General features: G+C 38.9%; 1 protein-coding gene across 1 annotated transcript in view; it reads right to left on the bottom strand.

The window, feature by feature from the left end:
• The window catches only part of LOC143030402 (uncharacterized), a 37,742-nt gene that overhangs the window by 9,267 nt on the left and 8,598 nt on the right, over nt 1–19,877 (bottom strand). The window lies entirely within an intron of this gene.

Genomic DNA, 19,877 nt, shown 5'->3' with positions numbered 1-19,877 from the left:
TCATGAGTTTAAGAGCAAATTAGACACTGCGAGATACAAAGATGGGACACCTTGAACGTAGCTCCCCTTCTCGCAAAATACAACCAGATAACATGAATTTAAGAACAAACTAGATGTTGCAAGATACAAACACAGGACACCACAAGCATAGCTCCCTTTCCCGTAGAATACAATTAGGTAAATACACACACACACACACTTACAAAAAGCCATCATCAAAGTATCACACACAAAATTATAAAAAAATAAAATGAAAATATAGGAGGAATACAAAGTAAATTACTAAACTGGATGGAGAATTTCTTGCATGGCAGAAAAATAATAGTGCTTAGAAAAAAGAATTCAACTTGGGAGGAGGTTATTAGTAGAGTTCCACAAGGATCAGTATTGGTTCCAATAATGTTCACTATTTATGTTAATGACATGGATGAAGATGTGGATTATTACATGAGCTTTTTTGCAGATGATGCTAAATTGCTGAGGAAAGTGAATACTAAAATAGATTGTAAATTACTACAGAGGGACCTCAACAAAGTTTGGAAATTGAGCCAGAAGTGAGAAGTAGACTTCAACATAAAGAAATATAGCATAATGGAGTTCAGAAAAAAGGTTAAAAAAAAAAAAAAAAAAAAAAAAAAGGTAAAAAGAGTATCAAGACTATAAAATTGGAACAAAGGAAGTAAAGAAAGTGGGATTACAAAAATCCTTGTCACACTAATAAGGCCTAGACTAGAGTATGGTGTGACACTATGGTCACCCAGTACCAAAAAGAATATAAAGAAACCTGAATGAATCCAGAGAACAGCCACAAAAATGGCCCCAATGCTTTCAAACCTGTCATATGAGGAAAGACTGGCTAATTTGAAATTACCAACTTTGGAGCAAAGAAGAGAAAGAGGTGACCTGCTGACCATTAACAGAATCATGATAGGCACAGGAATCCTTGGTAGAGAGGACTTATTATATTGGGATAAGATCAATACAAGGGGACATGATAAGAAACTCAAAGAGGATAGTTATAGAAAAGACCTGAAAAAAGTTTTCTGCACAGAGTGGTGGATCTCTGGAACTAACTGGATAAAACAATTGTGTGTGCAAAAACTATACATGAATTTGAGAGCAAACTAGACACTGCAAGATACAAAGATGGGACACCATGAGCATAGCTTCCCTTAATGTAAGATACAACTAGGTAAATACACACACAGAAGGAAAGGCACTGCAAGATTGGAAAGATACAAACATAGTACCAATATATAATGAGGAAACAAAGGGGATCCTACAAACTTCAGACCAGTATCCCTTACAAGCACAGTAGCAAAAATATGTGAAAAATTCATCAGAAACAAATGGACCAAACACTTGGAAGAAAAGAATATAGTAAACCCTAAACAATTTGGCTTTAGAAGTGGAAGATCATGTACCACAAACTTAATATGCTTTTACTCAAGATAAATTGAGATGATACAAGAGATGGCTGGGCAGATTATGCCTTCTTGGACTTGCAGGAGGTATTTGACAAAGTACCACATAAGAAATTAATAAGAAAAATTGAAATAATAGGAGGAATACAAGGTAAGCTACTGTGATGGATGAAGGATTTCTTGATTGGGAGAAAAATGACAGTGGTACTTAAGAGACAAAAATTCGAACTGGGAAGATGTGAAGAGTGGCATCCCGCTCCTTTAATGTTTGCCATATGTATAAATGATATGGATGAGGGAGTAAATTGTTACATGAACTTCTTTGCTGATGATGCCAAATTACTCAAGAGAGTAAGAACAGAAGAAGATTGCAGTGCTACAAAAAGACCTAGACAAAATATGGGAATGGAGTCAGAGATGTGAGATGAACTTCAACATTAACCCCTTCGTTACTGACCCGTCAACCTTACGTAAACAAATGTTTCAAACTGTCCCACGAATGGCTGGAGCCTTATGTATGTAAACACAGACACTTGCCACCACGTGGGTAGAAATAACCCAGAAACCGAGGCCTTGAGAGCCCTCAATACAAACAGCTTATAACTGTGACACATGTGTGTCATGGGGAGCACGCTCGGTTCCTGGCGGGTGCACTCGGCCGTGACACGCAGGTGTCTCAAAACACACATCCGGTACTCAAGGGGTTAACCCATTAAACTCCGATGACAAGATTCTTGTCATTTGGTCAAATAAAACAAAAAATCATAAAACACCAAAATGTTTGATCAAACACCAGAAAAATATGTCAGTCCTTGCTTCACGAAGCGAGGACTGACGTCATATTTTTTCTGGTGTTTGATCAAACATTTTGGTGTTTTATGATTTTTTGTTTTATTTGACCAAATGACAAGAATCTTGTCATCGGAGTTTAATGGGTTAAGAAATGTAGCATATTGGAATTTGGAAAAAGCAAAAATAGAATATCAGGTCAATATAAAATTGGAAACAAGGAATTCAAAAAAGGCGATTCAGAAAGGGACCTGGGAGTGATCATCTCAAATGACTTGACACCTGATAAACATATCAATAAATTACTTGGAGAGACTTTTAACTTATTAAGCTCAATGAAAGTGGCCTTCGACTAAATGAATGTAGAAATGGTAAAGAAAATAGTGATTACATTAATAAGACCTAAACTAGAGTATGCTGCAACACTATGGGCACCTAGCACAAAAAAGGACATAACAAAGTTAGAAAGAATCCAAAGATCAAATTTGACATACGAACAAAGATTGGAGAAATTACATCTATCAACACTGGAACAGAAAAGAGAAAAAGGTGGTTTGTTTACCATTTACAGAATTATGAAAGGGATGGAAATTCTCAATAGAGACAACTTATTAAGATGGGACAGAAGAGAAACAAGAGGACACAATAAGAAGCTAAAGAAAGACAGTTACAGAAGAGACCTGAAAAAGAATAGCTTCCCACATAGAGTGATTGATATCTGGAACAAACTAAATGGAGAAACAGTGAGTGCCAAAACTATACACGATTTTAAGAATAAACTGGATGCGGAGATATATATACATATATATATATATATTATGGAGGAGAGGTATGGAGTTTTATTCAGACCAGAAGTTTTGACCTCCTAGGTCTTCTTTAGTCCACTGAAGAAGACCTAGGAGGAGGTTGAAATGTCTGGTCTGGATAAAACTCCATAATGTTTCATTAGTCACCTCTCCTCCATAATTTTTCAACCTTTATGTCTATATACATGTATGTATGTATGTATGTATATATATATATAGATAGATATATATATATATATATATATATATATATATATATATATATATATATATATATATACACACACATACATATACCAAGGCTTTTTCCCCCCTTACAAGGGAGATAGCCTAAAAGGAAAGGCATAAAATCATTCCCACCCATTCCATCCCTGAATACACTCCACACCCCTCCACCCTTCCTCTTATCTTAGCACTCCCCCAGATGACGGGTCATCCCTGCACCCTGTCCACTGGCCTGGGTCAGAGGCAGTGTCACAAGACACAGCACATCCACAGCAAGGCCGCTTCATTAAATTGGTGACCCCCCCTCTCCGTCCCTCCCTTGCATAAAAGGAGAGGACGGGGAGAAATCCCTTTGGGCTGCGTCAAACTTTTGCTCACACATACTACCTCACCCCCACCCATTCCTCCTCATGCAATCACATCATCATCCATATACAACCATTCTCCATTCACCCCTGTCTTCTGTCCTCTCCCGTCCTTCCTCAACAGACATTCCCCTCTTCCCCAAAGCCCCCTTCACCCCATCCATCCACCTCATCCTAGGACGTCCCCTCATGTCCACTCCCTCCACATCTGCCTTCCATACCTCTTTTACTAGTCTTTCTTCACTCATTCTTTCCATGTGTCCAAACCATCCTAATACCCTTTCATCAACCCTATCTCCCAGCTCCTTTTCCACCCCTGTTTTCCTCCTCACCTCCTCACTTCTCACTCTATCTAGCCTAGTAACCTCCATCATACTTCTCAGACACCTCATCTCAAACACGTTCAAACTCCTTCTCTCTTCTTCTCTTTGTTCCATGTTTCTGCCCCATACAGTACTGTTGGCACAATCACTCCTTCATACAGTCTCCTCTTAGCATCCATTCCCAAATGTCTATTCCTCATTACACTCTTTAATCCACCAAGGCATTTACTCGCTTCTCTCAATCTACATTCTACCTCCACCTTCACCCCACCTTTTCCTGCCACATTTGCACCCAGGTATCTAAAACTATCCACTTCCTCCACTCGCTCTCCCTTAATGATCACTTCCAGTCTACTGCCACTTTCACCCCTTGTACATCTCATCACCTTACTTTTACCCACATTTATCTTTAGCTTACTTCTATCACATACTCTCCCAAACTCTGTCACCAGCTTCCTCAATCCCTCCTCCAATCCTGCCACAAGCACAGTGTCGTCAGCAAACAACAGCTGGCTCACCTCCCACTTTTCTCCATTTTCTTTAACCATCTCCAATCCCTTTCCCACTACCCTTGCATTTACCCTTCGCACCACCCCATCCATGTATAAGTTGAACAGCCAGGGCGACATAACGCATCCTTGACGAAGTCCCACCTTTACCTCGAACCACTCACTCTCTCCATTTCCAATCCTGACACAAGCTCTACTACTCTCATAAAAACTCTTGACAACTCCCAAAAGCTGTCCTCCTATCCCGTATATCTGCATAACCTCCCACAGTGCCTTTCTGTCTACCCTATCATAAGCCTTTTCCAGATCCATAAAAGCCCAAAATACATCCTTCCCCTTTCCTATAGCTTTCTCACATATCTGTCTTACCACAAAGATCTGATCTACACAACCTCTACCTGTCCTAAATCCACACTGTTCCTCACCAATTACTACTTCTGTTCCTCTCCTAATCCTCTCAATCAAGATCCTCCCATAAGCCTTCCCAACTACACTTAACAAGCTAATCCCTCTGAAACTACTACATTCACACTTGTCCCCTTTTCCCTTGTAAAGAGGAACTATACAGGCACTCCTCCAGTCCTCCGGCACTCTACCCTCTCTCCAGCAAACATTAAATAACCTCACCAACCAGTCCACCATCACTGTACCTACCTTTCTCAGACATTCTGCATGGCATCCATCCAGACCAGGTGCCTTACCTGCTTTCATCATCTTAACAACTGCCTTCACCTCATCCTTCCTTATTTCTCCTCCATTCTCCTCACTCATCACTCTCATTTTCTTCACATTTCCCACTGCAGCTATCTTTCCTTCCCTATCTTCTTTCACATTTATCAACTCCCTAAAATATTCTGCCCATCTTCCCCTTACTGCCTTCTCTTCCATTATCATCTCTCCATCTGCACCTTTTACCTTTTCCTCTCTACTTGATTTGCCTCCTCTTCCTCTCTTAATTTCTTTCCAAAACATCTTTTTATTACTTTCAAAATTTTCTGTCATACTCTTACCCCATTTCACATCTGCTCTCCTCTTTGCAACCTTTATCTTTTGCTTTACTTCTCTTTTCTTTTCTTTGTACCTCTCATATGACTCCCTCGTCCTATTTTGTAACCAATCTGTGAAAGCTCGCTTCTTCTCTTCTACAACCTTCTTTGTTTCCTCATCCCACCATTCACTACCCTTTCTTCTATTTCCCCCTGTCCTTCTTGTTCCACACACCATCCTTGCACACTTTATGACTCCCTCCTTGAACCATCCCCATTCCTCCTCCACACCCAGCTCTACTCTATCCTTTACTCCCTCCCACTCCTCCTTCAGCTTCTTTCCATACTCCTTCTCCTTTTCATTCAAAGAGTTCACTCTAAGAACCTCCCTACCTTTTGTCCCTTTCCTCTTTCTCCATCTATCCTCCACTCTCAACTTACCTTCCACCAAAAAATTATCTGATATTCCCCCACCCTCTCCCCTTAGCACATGTACATCCTTAACTCTTCCTATCATAATCCTATTTACCACTACATAATCCATCGACGCTCTATCTACCACCCTCTCCCATGTGTACTTATGCTTGACTTTCTTCCGAAACACTGTATTTGCTATCATCGACTCTCTTTCTAGACACATTTCCACCATCAACTCTCCACTACAATTCTTTCCTGGAACTCCACATTTCCCAACCACTCCATCAATTGGACCATTTCCTACCCTAGCATTAAGGTCTCCCAGTACTATTACATTGACATTTCTTCCTAAATCCTCTATGCACTCATTTAAATCTATCCAAAAGGCCTCCCTTTCTTCTACACTCTTCTCACTGCCAGGTCCATATGCACTTACAAAGACCCACATCTCCTTTCCCAGTTTCACCTTCATCCACATTATCCTTGAGGAAACCTCCTTCCACTCCACTACCCGTTTACCTATCTCTTCATTTACTAGAATAGCCACCCCTTCCCTCTCTCGCCCTCTCTTCACTCCTGATAACCTCCCACTTACGCTCCCAAACTTACACTCACCCTTCCCTTCCAACTTAGTTTGACTCAAAGCCAACACATCCATCTTTCTTCTAACAAACATACTACCTATCTCTTCCCTTTCACTCTTATCTGTACCACATTCATGCACATTAAAAGACCCAAACCTTAGGGTGCTGGTCCAAGAACTTCCAGACCCTCTTATGCCTTCTCTTCTTTTTTTAGGAATGTCCCCTGCGAGGCTACAAGGAGAAGGATGCCTAGTCCCAAACCCCGTCCCTTTCTTCTCGCCTCTTACGATCCAAGTGGGAATACTTGGTGGCAGTATTCTTTTCCCCCAACACAAGGAATTCCCCCATCACAGAAAAAGAATACTCAGAGAAATGGTACAGGACAGCAACAAGGGGTTGGGGGACAGCATAATGGAGGGACAGTCGTAGTATAAAAGTGTCATTTCTCTATGAACAGAGTTTTCCTCTATCATAGACAAAATGATGTGTGGCTCTGGTACGTAGGGGCCCCCATATAGACCCTAAATTATCAACTGCATGCTACTTTGCCACAATAACAAGCAGCCAATACCCCAATACTTATATATATATATATATATATATATATATATATATATATATATATGTATATATATATATATATATATATATATATATATATATATATATATATATATATATATTTACTCGATATTTATGCACATATCCTCAATACACTTTTATGACTGCAAATTGTCTTTTGTATTGATTTTTTTTAGAATGTGTTAAAATTTTCTTTGATAAGTTTGAATTTTTTTAAGAGTGTGGAAAGACTTAGATTATGAAAAATTTTATTTTTGGTCATTCTATATTGCAGATTTTCAACTATCATGGCCAGTCTTAATGGGGGGTAACTGCAAAAAAAAAAATGGAATATTGGAGTTTAACAGAATTATGTTCACATTCGAGTTTTCCAGGGGGGTCACTAATTAAATTAATTTGCCTTGCTGTGGATGTGATGTGTCTTGCTACATTGCTTCTGACCCTGGCCAGTGGGCGAGATGCAGGGATCACCCTTCATCCAGGAGGAGCCAAGAAAAGAGGGAGGGAGGGGTGGTGAATGGAAGTGGAATATGTGGGGATGAAATGGATAGGAGTGGATTTATACCTTTTACTTTGGCTACCTCCCTTACAGGGGGGAAAGGCCGTTGGTACGTATTTTAAACTTCCATTAAATCTGGCTTCCACCAATTAGGTACTCATTAAATTAGGCTTCTACTGCAATACAATTTAAAAGGAGACAATAAATTCTGGACAAATCAGGAGACTATTTATAATTTTGAGGAAAGTCTTGTACTAGCAGACACACTTGGTCAAGGTCAATTGGGGGAGGACACATAGGACACAAATCAGAGTCCTAACCTACCCAAGCTGAAAGTGATCTGGACATATAGGTCACATGACCTGCATCCAGTATCTATGTAAGACTGCATAAGGCAGAGGGAGGTGCTAAAATGAATTTTAGGGGGTGCTACGAAGTGCTGAATAAATAATGATACTTTACTCTCCTTTAGCCTTCTTGTAATCAGATATTGACCAGAGTTAGGAGGTGCTAGACTGCCTAGACCTGACTACAGAGGTATAACTGCTCATACTATGATGCAATGACTTCTAATTGACATGACATGGGCTTGTGGAGTGAATATCAAGAACATCTTTTGTCACAAGAATATCATAATCAGTGCACACTGAATTTCAAGTGAGCTTCATGAATTCTTGATTTTCCTACCAAAGAAGACCAGATGGAGCACAAACAGAATACACATGTTGATAAACATAAACAATGCTTGCCAGTCTCAACTTTTTTTAATCACTACCAATGTTTATATTGATTTGTGGTAGGTATATTTGGAGCTCAAAATACTAACAATGATAGGAGCTACCCAATGATAGAGTTAAGAACTGCAGCTACACTGGCAAATATCTTTATCACATACCAAAATGTTTTCCAGTCTCAATTTTTAAAAAATTGCTGCCAATGTTATCATTACTTTGCGATACTTATATATAGTGTTTGAAATACTCATTGATAAGAGTTAGAGGAGAGAATTGCAGCTGGAAGACCATAAATTACCTCACCTAACCTAACCCCTTGATAACTATAAAGATGTCCGCTAATCTTTTTTTTTTTTTTTTCAAATAGCTAAGTACTGACATTAATATCATTTTGTGGTACAGTACTTATATCTGGTGCTAGAAATACTCAGAATGATAAGGGTTAACTGACTATATAGATAATTACTGCTGTGATGTTGGCAAGCATCTTGATAAATACTCACATATTTACCGCTGCTCGGAATACCAATTACATTACCAAGCGGGAAGTGAAGCATAGCAAATGCCAAGAGCAAACACATTACACATGCACTAAGCCACCTTACCACTTCACGAATTCAAGAAGGTACACTTGTCTGGCCTGTACAATGCACAACCACGAAGACAGTCTTCAGATAGCTGAAAGAGTGCAACCCAAAGCTTGACGGTTTATGACGTCATATGTAAATAAACAATGCCATTGGCTTGAAGAATAATGGAATAAAATAAGAGAGTTAAAAGGAGATACAATGGTGAATTAATGGCAGGAATTTTTTTAGTCCGGAAAGCAAAAAGGAGAAGCTACACAAACTGCAAAATAAGAAGTAGTATAGACGAAGGAAACAAAATACAAACGAAGCGCTTTATATTCAATGTAAAGCGCTTCGTTTGACGGGAAGTTAATATTTTAGCCCCGCAATTAACCGACCAAGGACAGGAACTTAGACCATAGTTCCTTGCGGACATTAGCGCACCTGTCTCTTGCGTCTGTTGATTGGGGAAACCAACAACAGACGCAAGAGACAGGTGCGCTAATGTCCGCAAGGAACTATGGTCTAAGTTCCTGTCCTTGTTCGGTTAATTGCGGGGCTAAAATATTAACTTCCCGTCAATTAAATGATATGATAATTTAAAGATTTGAATGACAAATGTTCAAACAATGTAAATGGTTGTCAAAGAACGCTACAATTCTGCATATATCATTATATGTGTCATGCCTGTTTTGGTCGGTTATTAGGTTAACCTGTACTCATTCCTCTATTTATAGTATAATTATTCATTATTCCCTATATAGTGTATGTAGTACTTAATCCCTATATAGTAATTGTTTTATGTATGTAGTCTGCGCAGCGTAGTCATTACGTAATTGTTCTACGTGGTATTTTAAGTTCGTTGTTAGACCTACGCTGCTCCCATATACGCACACCGCCTTGCGCTTCTGCCATATCTGTTTTCCATGGGGATTCATGTAGTTTATATAACGTTACCTCTAATAATTTTGTATGCAAGTTCTTCATATATATATATATATATATATATATATATATATATATATATATATATATATATATATATATATATATATAAGTGTGTAAGTAGCCACTAGGAAAAGTAAACTAACGAAGCAGAGCTTTTTCGTATAATTACATCTTCAGTGCAGATACAAAGAAGGAATTCTTTGTATCTGCACTGAAGATGTAATTATACGAAAGCGCTCTGCTTCGTTAGTTTACTTTTCCTAGTGATTACTTACGCATTTGTGAACACACGTTCCTAGTGTTTTTATTGCATATATATATATATATATATATATATATATATATATATATATGTATACACACACACACACACACACACACACACACACACACATATATATATATATATATATATATATATATATATATATATATATATATATACACTATATATGTATACCTATCTATATTCTACCTACAAATCCCACTTGGCACAGGGTGCTAGAATGTGTGCCATACCCATCTCCCAATGCCCAGGCCTACGCCAGAGGCAGTGGGCATCAATCTCTTGTAGGGGCCGGTCACGAACAAATAAAACCATCGAATATCTCGCCAGTGCTACTTGTGTTTCACTTATTAACGCAGAATTCCTCTTACCACCACAGAACGCCACCAGGGAATGTTAATTAATTTACTGCATAAGAATAGATATTAAGAATGAAGAGAGGAATTATATAATATAATTTAGTGTACTATCTACACAGCTAACGTGTTAAGTGAACAACAACAGGAAACGTCTATAATTGTACTTCATAAGAATAAATATTGATAATGAGAATATATATGTATGTATATTTACCTAGTTGTATTTTGCGGGAAGGGGAGCTATGCTTGTGGTGTCCCGTCTTCATATCTCATTTTATCTAAACTATGTGTGTGTGTGTGTGTGTGTGTGTATTAACCTTGGTCTTTGGATCACGTGTTGGACTCGTGATCAACAGCTATTTCCCTCCCGGAAGAGAGCTCAGAGCTCGTATGACCGATCTATGGGTAATGCTATGACCCTTCACACACACACACACACCCAACTCCCCGCCCACGAGAGTCAGAGTAACGACCCGAAGCGCAGCGATACCGAAATAATTTCGGCCCTGGGCAGGATTCGAACCAGGTACTGCGAGCACCACCGTACTTCCCAATCCAGTGCTCTACCAACCGCGCCACCGAGTCGTGTGTGTGTGTGTGTATTTACCTAGTTGTATTTTACGGGAAGGGGAGCTATGCTCATGGTTTCCCGTCTTCATATCTCATTTTATCTAAACTATTTTTAAATTCATGTATTGTTTTTGCACATACTACTTTCTCATCTAACGTGTGTGTGTGTGTGTGTGTGTGTGTGTGTGTGTGTGTGTGTGTGTGTGTGTGTGTGTTTACCTAGTTGTATTTACCTGGTTTTATTTTGCGGGAAGTGGAGCTACGCTCGTGTTGTCCTGCCTTTGTATCTCGCAGTGTCTACTTTGCTTTTAAATTCATGAATGGTTTTTGCGCACACTATTTCATTGTCCAGTTTGTTCCAAGTGTCGACCACTCTATGTGGAAAACTATTTTTCTTCAGATCTCTTCTGTAGCCATGTTTTTTATTTTCTTTCCATGTCCTCTTGTGCATCTCCTGTCCCAGTTTAACAAGTCCTCTCTATCGAGTATTTCTGTGCCCTTCATGATTCTGTAGATGGTAAGTAGTCACCTCTCTCTCTTCTTTGCTCCAGAGTCGGTAAATCTAGTTTAGCCAATCTCTCCTCATATGACAAGTTTGCGAGTGCAGGTGCCATTTTTGTTGCTGCTCTCTGGATTCCTTATATTTTCTTTATATTCTTTTTGGTACTGGGTGACCACAATATCGCCGCATATTCTAGTCTAGGCCTTATCAGTGTGAGCAGTATGTTTTTAATCATTTCTTCGTCCAAATATGTAAATGCCACTTTTATTGATCTTAGCAAGTTGTAGGATTCTCCAACAATTTTGTTTATCTGTTTGTCATAGGACAAGTCGTTTGAGATGATTACACCCAGATCTTTTCGGATCCCTCCTTCTTTACCTACTTGGTTCCAATTTTATATTGTCCTGGTATTCTGTTTTTGCTTTTACCAAACTCCATTATGCTACACTTCTTAATATTGAAGTCCACCTCCCATTTCTGACTCCAGTTCCATACTTTATTCAGGTCTTCCTGCAGTGATTCACAATCCTCTTCAGTTTTTACTTTCAGTAACAGTTTGGCATCGTCAGCAAAGAAGCTCATATAACATTTCACATCATCATCCATGTCATTCACATAAATAGCAAACATTATTGGAGCTAGTACAGATCCTTGCGGTACTCCACTGATCACCTCTTTCCAATCTGAATATTTTTCTCTGAGCACTATTCTCATCTTTCTGTGTGTGTGTGTGTGTGTGTGTGTGTGTGTGTGTGTGTGTGTGTGTGTGTGTGTGTGTGTGTGTGTGTGTGTTTGTGTGTGTGTGTGTTTACCTAGTTGTATTTACCTAGTTGTGTTTCACAGGAAGGGGAGCTATGCTTGTGGTGCCCCGTCTTCATATCTCGTTTTATCTAAATGGTTTTTAAATTCATATACTGTTTTTGCACACACCACTTTCTCGTCTAATTTGTTCCAAATGTCTATTACTCTGTGAGGAAAGCTGTTCTTTTTCAGATCTCTTCTATAGCTGTCTTTCTTGCTTTCTTTCCGTGTCCTCTTGTATTTCTTGTGTGTGTGTGTGTGTGTGTGTGTGTGTGTGTGTGTGTGTGTGTGTGTGTGTGTGTGTGTGTGTGTGTGTCACAGACAGGGATGCGCGGTTGGCACCCCCGGGGGGGGGGGGGTCAAAAGGCCAGCGGATTTGATGACCCCAGGAGGGGAGGAATGCCCGCAGGTCGGTCCGCGTTGGCAGTGTAGTGAAGGTCATGGGTATATTTACCTAGTTGTATCTTACGGGAAGGGGAGCTACGCTCGTGAGGTCCCGCCTTTGTATCTCGTAATGTCTAGTTTCCTCTTAAATTCGTGTATGATTTTTGTACACTATTGTTTCGTCCAGTTTGTTCCAAGTGTCCACCACTCTGTGTGGAAAACTGTTCTTCTTCAGATCTCTTCTATAACTACCTTTTTTGAGTTTCTTTTCATGTCCTCTTTTGTTTCTTTTGTCCCAATTTAACAGGTACTCTCTGTCGAGTATTTCCGTGCCCTTTATGATTCTATAGGTGGTCAGTAGGTCGCCACTCTCTCTTCTTTGCTCCAAAGTCGGTAACTCCAATTTAGCCGGTCTCTCTTCATATGACAAGTTTGAAAGTGCTGGAGCCATTTTTTGTGGTTGCTCTCTGGATTCTTTCTATTTTCTTTGTATCCTTTTTGGTGCTAGGTGACCATAATGTCGCCGCATATTCCGGTCTGGGCCTTAATAGTGTGACTAATATTTTCTTAATAATTTCTTCGTCCAAATAGGTAAATCCCACTTTTATTGATCTTAGCAAGTTATAGGATTCTCCGACAATTTTGTTTATCTGTTTATCAGAGTACGAGTCGTTTGAGATAATTACTCCCAGATCTTTTTCAGATCCCACTTTCTTTACCTCCTTCCAATTGCATTTTGTCCTGATATTCTATCTTTACTTTTTCCAAACTCCATTATGCTACACTTCTTAATGTTCAAGTCCACTTCCTATGTTTTTACTCCATTTCCAAACATTGTTCAGGTCTCTCTGTAGTTATTTGCAATCCGTTTCGGTTTTTACTTTCCTCAACAATTTAGCATCGTCTGCAAAAAAGCTCATGTAACATTCCACACCGTCATCCATGTCATTCACATAAATAGCAAACGTTATTGGAGCCAATACAGATCCTTGCGGAACTCCAGTAATCACCAACTTCCAACATGAATATTTTTCTCTGAATACTACTTTCATCTTTCTACCATTTAGGAAATCCTCCATCCAGTTTAGTAGGTTGCCTTGTATCCCTCCTATGTTTTCCATTTTTTTTTTCTTTTAATAATATAATTATTTTGTTTGGAACTTTGTCGAAGGCTTTTCGTAAGTCCAAAAAAAAAAAAGCACAATCGGCCCATCCATCCCTTTCTTGTATTATATCTATTAGTCTTGAGTAAAAACGTGTTAAATTTGTGGTACATGACCTTCCCTGTCTAAACCCAAATTGTCTTGGGTTTATTACATCATTTCCTTCCATGTGTTTTAACCATCTATTCTTGATAAAAAAAATTCACAAATTTTGGCTACATTGCTTGTTAGTGAGACCGGTCTGTAAATAGTTGGTTCTTCTATGTTTCCTCCTTTATATATTGGTACAATGTTGACAGTTTTCCAGTCTTTTGGTATTTTTCCTTCTGTAACTGAGCAACTTATTATGTTATATATCAATTCCATTAGCTCCTTTGCATTCTTTTAGTATCCAGTTTGCAGTTCCGTCCAGGCCGTGCGTTTTCCTAACATCAAGGTTTGTTAATTGCTCCATTATTTCTGTTTGTGTTATTATTATTTCGTTCATGGGGGGAGATCGCACTTCGCTTTCTTCGTCTCAATACCTTACCTTCTTTCTAGTGAAAACCGACTTGAAGTGATTATTCATGACTTCGGCCAATTCTAGATCTTCTGTGTATTCTGTATTACCTTGGCGTAGTTTCACCATTCCCTGTTTATTTTCAAGTTTACCATTCACATATCTATAGAATAGTTTGGATTACTCTTTGCATTTTTCTATATTTTTTACAGTTCCTTTTTTCCTCTCATTGCACTTTTACATACTCATTTCTATAGTTTATCTATATATTTGCCATTTTCCATTTTTTCTTTATCTTTCCCTACCTTTTCCAAGCTTTGTTTCTTCTTTTTCGCCTCACTACATCTTCTGTTGATCCAGCATTTCATTATAGATATCCATCAAGATCTCTCATTTCGCTTCCAGTTTTGTCTCTTCCATGTAATGTTTTTCGCAATTTGCATTTTGAAATAATTTTTTTAGTTTCCCAAAGTCCGCTTTGTTGTACAGCAAGCTTTCTTTTCTGTAGTTTTCATTTCTCTCAAACTATACATCTTATTTTAGTTCAGTCGCTATAAGTATATGGTCACACTTTCCAAATGGTGTCTTGTATTCAATCTTATCCACAATTTCAGGTTCTGCTGTAAATATTAAATCCAGCCTCGGCGGTTCCTCATTACTTCTGTATCTTGTGTTTTCATTGATCCATTGTGTCATTGTATATTCCATGGTTATGTCTAGTAATGCATTACCCCCCACAGATCCTCTCCGCCCTTCACTGTCATTTTCTCCCATCAGTACCAGGTTACCTCCTCCCTTTAGTATCTCGTTTTATGAATGCCTTGTATCTTCTAACATTTTCACATGTTTGTTCTCTTTCCAAGAACTCGTTTTGGGGGGCACATAAATCACCACAAACTTTTTACTTTTCATGTCCTTGTCTTCGACTTTTATCATGATCATTTCTACATTGTTCTTACCCTCAGTAATCCTTGTCACATTCAAGTTTTTCTTGGCCAAGAACATGATTCCTCCTTCCTGTTTCTCATTTCTGTTTTTAATCCAGTAATTGTATAACCCGTGTCCAACATCATTGGGTGGTATTGAACCCCTTAATTTCGTCTCCACAATTACCATTATGTCTGTTTTTTCATCTAACAGGTAATCATTTAGTTTATTTAGTCCTGAAATCAATCCGCCAATGTTAGTATAGCCCTCCCCCCTTTTCTCTCTCTCTTTCTCCTTTTTTTTTTTTTCTTCTATTTTTGTTTCGCCCACTCTGATGTACCATTTTCAAGGCTTTTACAGTCTCTGTTGGTGTAGTGGGTTGAGGCTCTATGAAGGTGATCTTACGGGTGGCCGAAAGCATTGGGTTCAAATCCTGCATGCGACTGTCATAAAAATTATCAGATTGATGTTGCTATTACTAGCGAATTTCTCATTCATATATATATATATATATATATATATATATATATATATATATATATATATATATATATTTTTTTTTTTTTTTTTTTTTTTTTTTTTTATGCGATCTAGGACCAACGTGATCTACGTACGAATATATATATCTTGCGTGGATAACACCAGGGAATGTTGATGAATTGATTGTAGGGGAACATACCAAGAACAATTCAAGAATAGTGCTCAGAGGGCCTACATGAACGCTCAGTCGAATACGGCAGGCTTCTGGTCACGTGATATTGACGTCATGCACAGTGCGAGAATGTAGAAGTATGCTGTTACAAAGGAAAATTCGACAAATGATTACAAATGCCCACACGAGAAATGCTCACACCTTAATGGGAAACAGCTACAAATGCTCACAAATGTTTATGGTCTATGTATAATGAAGCTACTTGGTTTGCGATCTGCTCTTTATATTGCATATCAAAGTATATCTATATTACATGATTTTGTCTTCATTCTCAATCTTTATTCATATGCAATATTTTTATTAACATTCCCCGGTAGTATCCACGCAAGTTATACGTAGATCACGTTGGCTAAGTAGATCGCATACCAAAGTATACTGTATGTATATTATCAAAATTTTGTCTTAATTTCTTTTTTTCCCTCTCGCCCATCCTCTCCCTATCTTTCTATCTCTCTTTCTTAACCCGTGTAGAGTATCGACTTCATAAGTTTTATGCAGCCGAGTCAATAAATATTCCCGGGGGCCATAGTTCCATCCCTAAAGGTCAGAATCACTCCCTATGGACTACCTAGGAAAGATCACCCGCTCGCCCGAGATTGGTGTATGTGTGATTGGAGATGTTTGTAAGAAAATGAGAAGATAGTAGTGTATAAAAGTCGGCTATTGTCAATATGCGCATTTTCAGGGGCCAAGTTCGTGGCGCGGGAGGTATGGGCAGGGAACTTAGACGGTGACGACGACGCCTACATCTTGACCAAGTAAAACCGGAGAAAATGGTAGGAGGCGTAGTGACTGAGAATGGTTAAAAAAAACGGGGAAAATAGTAGGGGATAAAATGAAAGATGTAATATGAAAGTTAGAAAGTAAGCGAATTTTGTCGAAGAAAAAGTACGTGTAGATGTCTGCGCGTGGGGCATAGTTATGTTCTTAAGAACTGTATACATGTCTTACGAGGAGTAGGATTCACTTCTCGCATGTCTTCCCGAATGTGAGTGGCCCCTACCGGAGCAGATCGATGCTGGCAAATCAGCGGCGGGCGGCTCCCTAAAGGGAGAAAAGAGTTGCCCCCTAGCGAGGTAAAAAGTACTTGACCGTAGTCAAGCAGCGGGCAGAGTTAGCTCCTGACGGGGCAAAGCGATGCTGTCAATTAACCCATTCAACTCCGATGACAAGATTCTTGTCATTTGGTCAAATAAAACAAAAAATCATAAAACACCAAGATGTTTGATCAAACAGCACCAGAAAAATACGACGTCAGTCCTCGCTTCGCTGCGAGCGAAGCGAGGACTGACGTCATATTTTTCTGGTGCTGTTTGATCAAACATCTTGGTGTTTTATGATTTTTTGTTTTATTTGACCAAATGACAAGAATCTTGTCATCGGAGTTGAATGGGTTAAGCAGCGGCAGGCGGCTCTTTAAAGAAGTAGAGGAGAATTGCCACCTGACGGGGCAGAGCGTTGCTGACAGAAGTCAACGGTCAATACCTGGATCGCAATCTTGAGAGTAGGTCTGTTGGGCAGTGCAGTGGGCAAGCGGGTGAGTGTAGATTTATGTAAATCTCTTTTCTTCCGAGCACAACTCCGAAAGCAGATAATTACGTGACTCGGGAAACGTGTCAGATATACACCACTTAATAAAGCGGGAAGTACACTGTGTGGATTTGTCTAAAATGTGAGCCCACTTGCCAGCGTCAACGAAGAGGTCTAGCGTGTGCCGGACCGGTGAGCAGCAGAGAGAAATAAACCTCCTTTGCCACGACCGGTCGGCTAAGAGTGGTGGGCGGTGGGTGCGAGCGCTGGAGCCAAGAGCGACGTCTGACCTCTGCTGAGCCTCTCCCCTCCTCTTGGTCTGCCCCCGCCCCACTCTTTATCTCTCCATTTCCTCTCCCCTTCTTCTAAATTGGACTGGTGTTTACACTGTATTAGTGTAGGACTGTTTCTATGCCACTGACTTACAGTAGTTGGTGAGCAGTCAACAGTTGTCATCTCTTCTTGGGTGAGAAGGTGGAGGAAATTCAGTCAAAGCTGATAGCAAGGAACCCTAGGGCTTGTCCAAAGACCCGAGTTTCAGGCCCTGGCACATTCTAAGCCTGCCACTCTCGTGCTCTTACTTTCGTTTCGTACGTCTTTAGTCACTTCCACTTTCCTCTTGTCACTTCTTTTCCTGTCTCAGTTCACAGATCTTAGTCAGTAGGCCCAGTACCAACAAGTATTCCTCACTCTCAAATTTCATATAGTGTACTTCAGACCAGGTGGAATGAAATGTTTGTAGATTCTCTTTTCTTTCTTGAATACCGATTGCACGACGTGCTTCTCCAGTTACAATCTATGAATACGGTGAGAACACGCGTTGTTAGGTCCCAGGTAATTTCTGCAGTGACATAATGATTTCTTTATTCCGATGATCTTTAGTTTTATATTCAAAATCCTCCCCTAAGGTCGTGATCTTACAATCGTTAACCAATTTTCTCTTCCTCCAATTAGATTTGTTGTTACAAGTCTATATGCAATATTGTTTACTTAAGCAATCTCGAATATCTGCATAACTTAGTTTACAAGTAGTAAAACCCACTCGGGCCCCCTGCCGTCGTTTATAAACACAAGGTTTAGAGCAAGCTTATGCAATTCCTCGCCTTTGGGTATTAAGTAAATACACAAACTGTAAGAATATAACACTCGTCATCTACTCTTCTTTCTAGTCATTTGTCTACTAGCCTCTTACATTCTCATTTCTGGGTGGAAGGTGAGGATGTTGATGGGTTTTCAAGATGGGGGCTGGTTTGTAGAGAGATGACTGACATTTTTGTGGCCAGTCACGTGTTTTGTTTCTAAAGTGTTTGCAAAAATTAATTCCATCTAGTTAGGCGAGTGCAGAAATATGCTTATGTTCAAAATTTGCCTATTTTTGTCATGTGCACGCCCAAGCAAATGCACACAATCTTCAAATGTATTACCTCCACCAAGGAAATTATGATTTTGTCAGTGTTTATTTGGTGGTTTGTCTGTTAACTTTACTCAAAAAAGTTACAGATGTAATGAAATTTTGTGGAGAGGCAGGCCTTTGGCCAATAGATGTCATTAGATTTTGATTCAGTTACAGATATGCATGAAGATCCAGGATATATTTTCGAATTAGCAACAATGGCATTTATAGATTGTATACAAATGCTATATACAGTATTGTATAGTGGCCTCTGTTGTCATTTATAATGTGGGTAAAGTTTTCTCTATTTTGAGACCCTGACATTGGAGGCATGTGCTCTGTGCTATCTGAACAGTTTATGTCTTTGAAATACCTTGTAATTTTGGGTTTCCATAAGACATTTTTAGGTATATTTTTGTCTTTATTTTTTGCACTGATTTTGTATTTCAAGAGTCCTTTGTATGACAATGACAGCTTACATGAATATCTAATAAGCATTTTATATTGATCTGATTAGTATGACAAAGTAAAAAAAACAAAAAAATAATAATAACACTGATTACCTTTATAACTTTCTTTGCAAATAACTATATAGGCCTACATAATAAAATAAATCCATTACCAATTTTCAATTTTAGTTCTAGCTTCTAACTCTTTATTTCTTCTCTGTCTTTACACCCACTCTTTATACACACTAATTTATTGAATTTCCATATAATTGGTAGTTTTTCACTCATAAGCATACCTAAATGACATTCTCCTATAAAGTTTATATATATATATTTTTTAAATTCATTTGATTAGGTTTCTATGTTGTATTTTTATTTAATCCATTAGATTAAAACTTCAACGAGCTTGCACTACACTCTAGGAAGGTTCCTCCAATACCCATCAACTTTGCCAAGTCACAGAACTGTTCATTCTGAGTAGATACCACCATTTGTGTAAAATTTTATATAATTCTGAATTAAGTTTTTCTTGCACAGAAATT

This window comes from Oratosquilla oratoria, chromosome 12 (genome assembly GCF_046742065.1).
Source record: "Oratosquilla oratoria isolate Oo_2021 chromosome 12, ASM4674206v1, whole genome shotgun sequence".
Classification (NCBI taxonomy): Eukaryota; Metazoa; Arthropoda; class Malacostraca; order Stomatopoda; family Squillidae; genus Oratosquilla; species Oratosquilla oratoria.
This window is presented reverse-complemented; position numbering and strand designations above follow the sequence as displayed.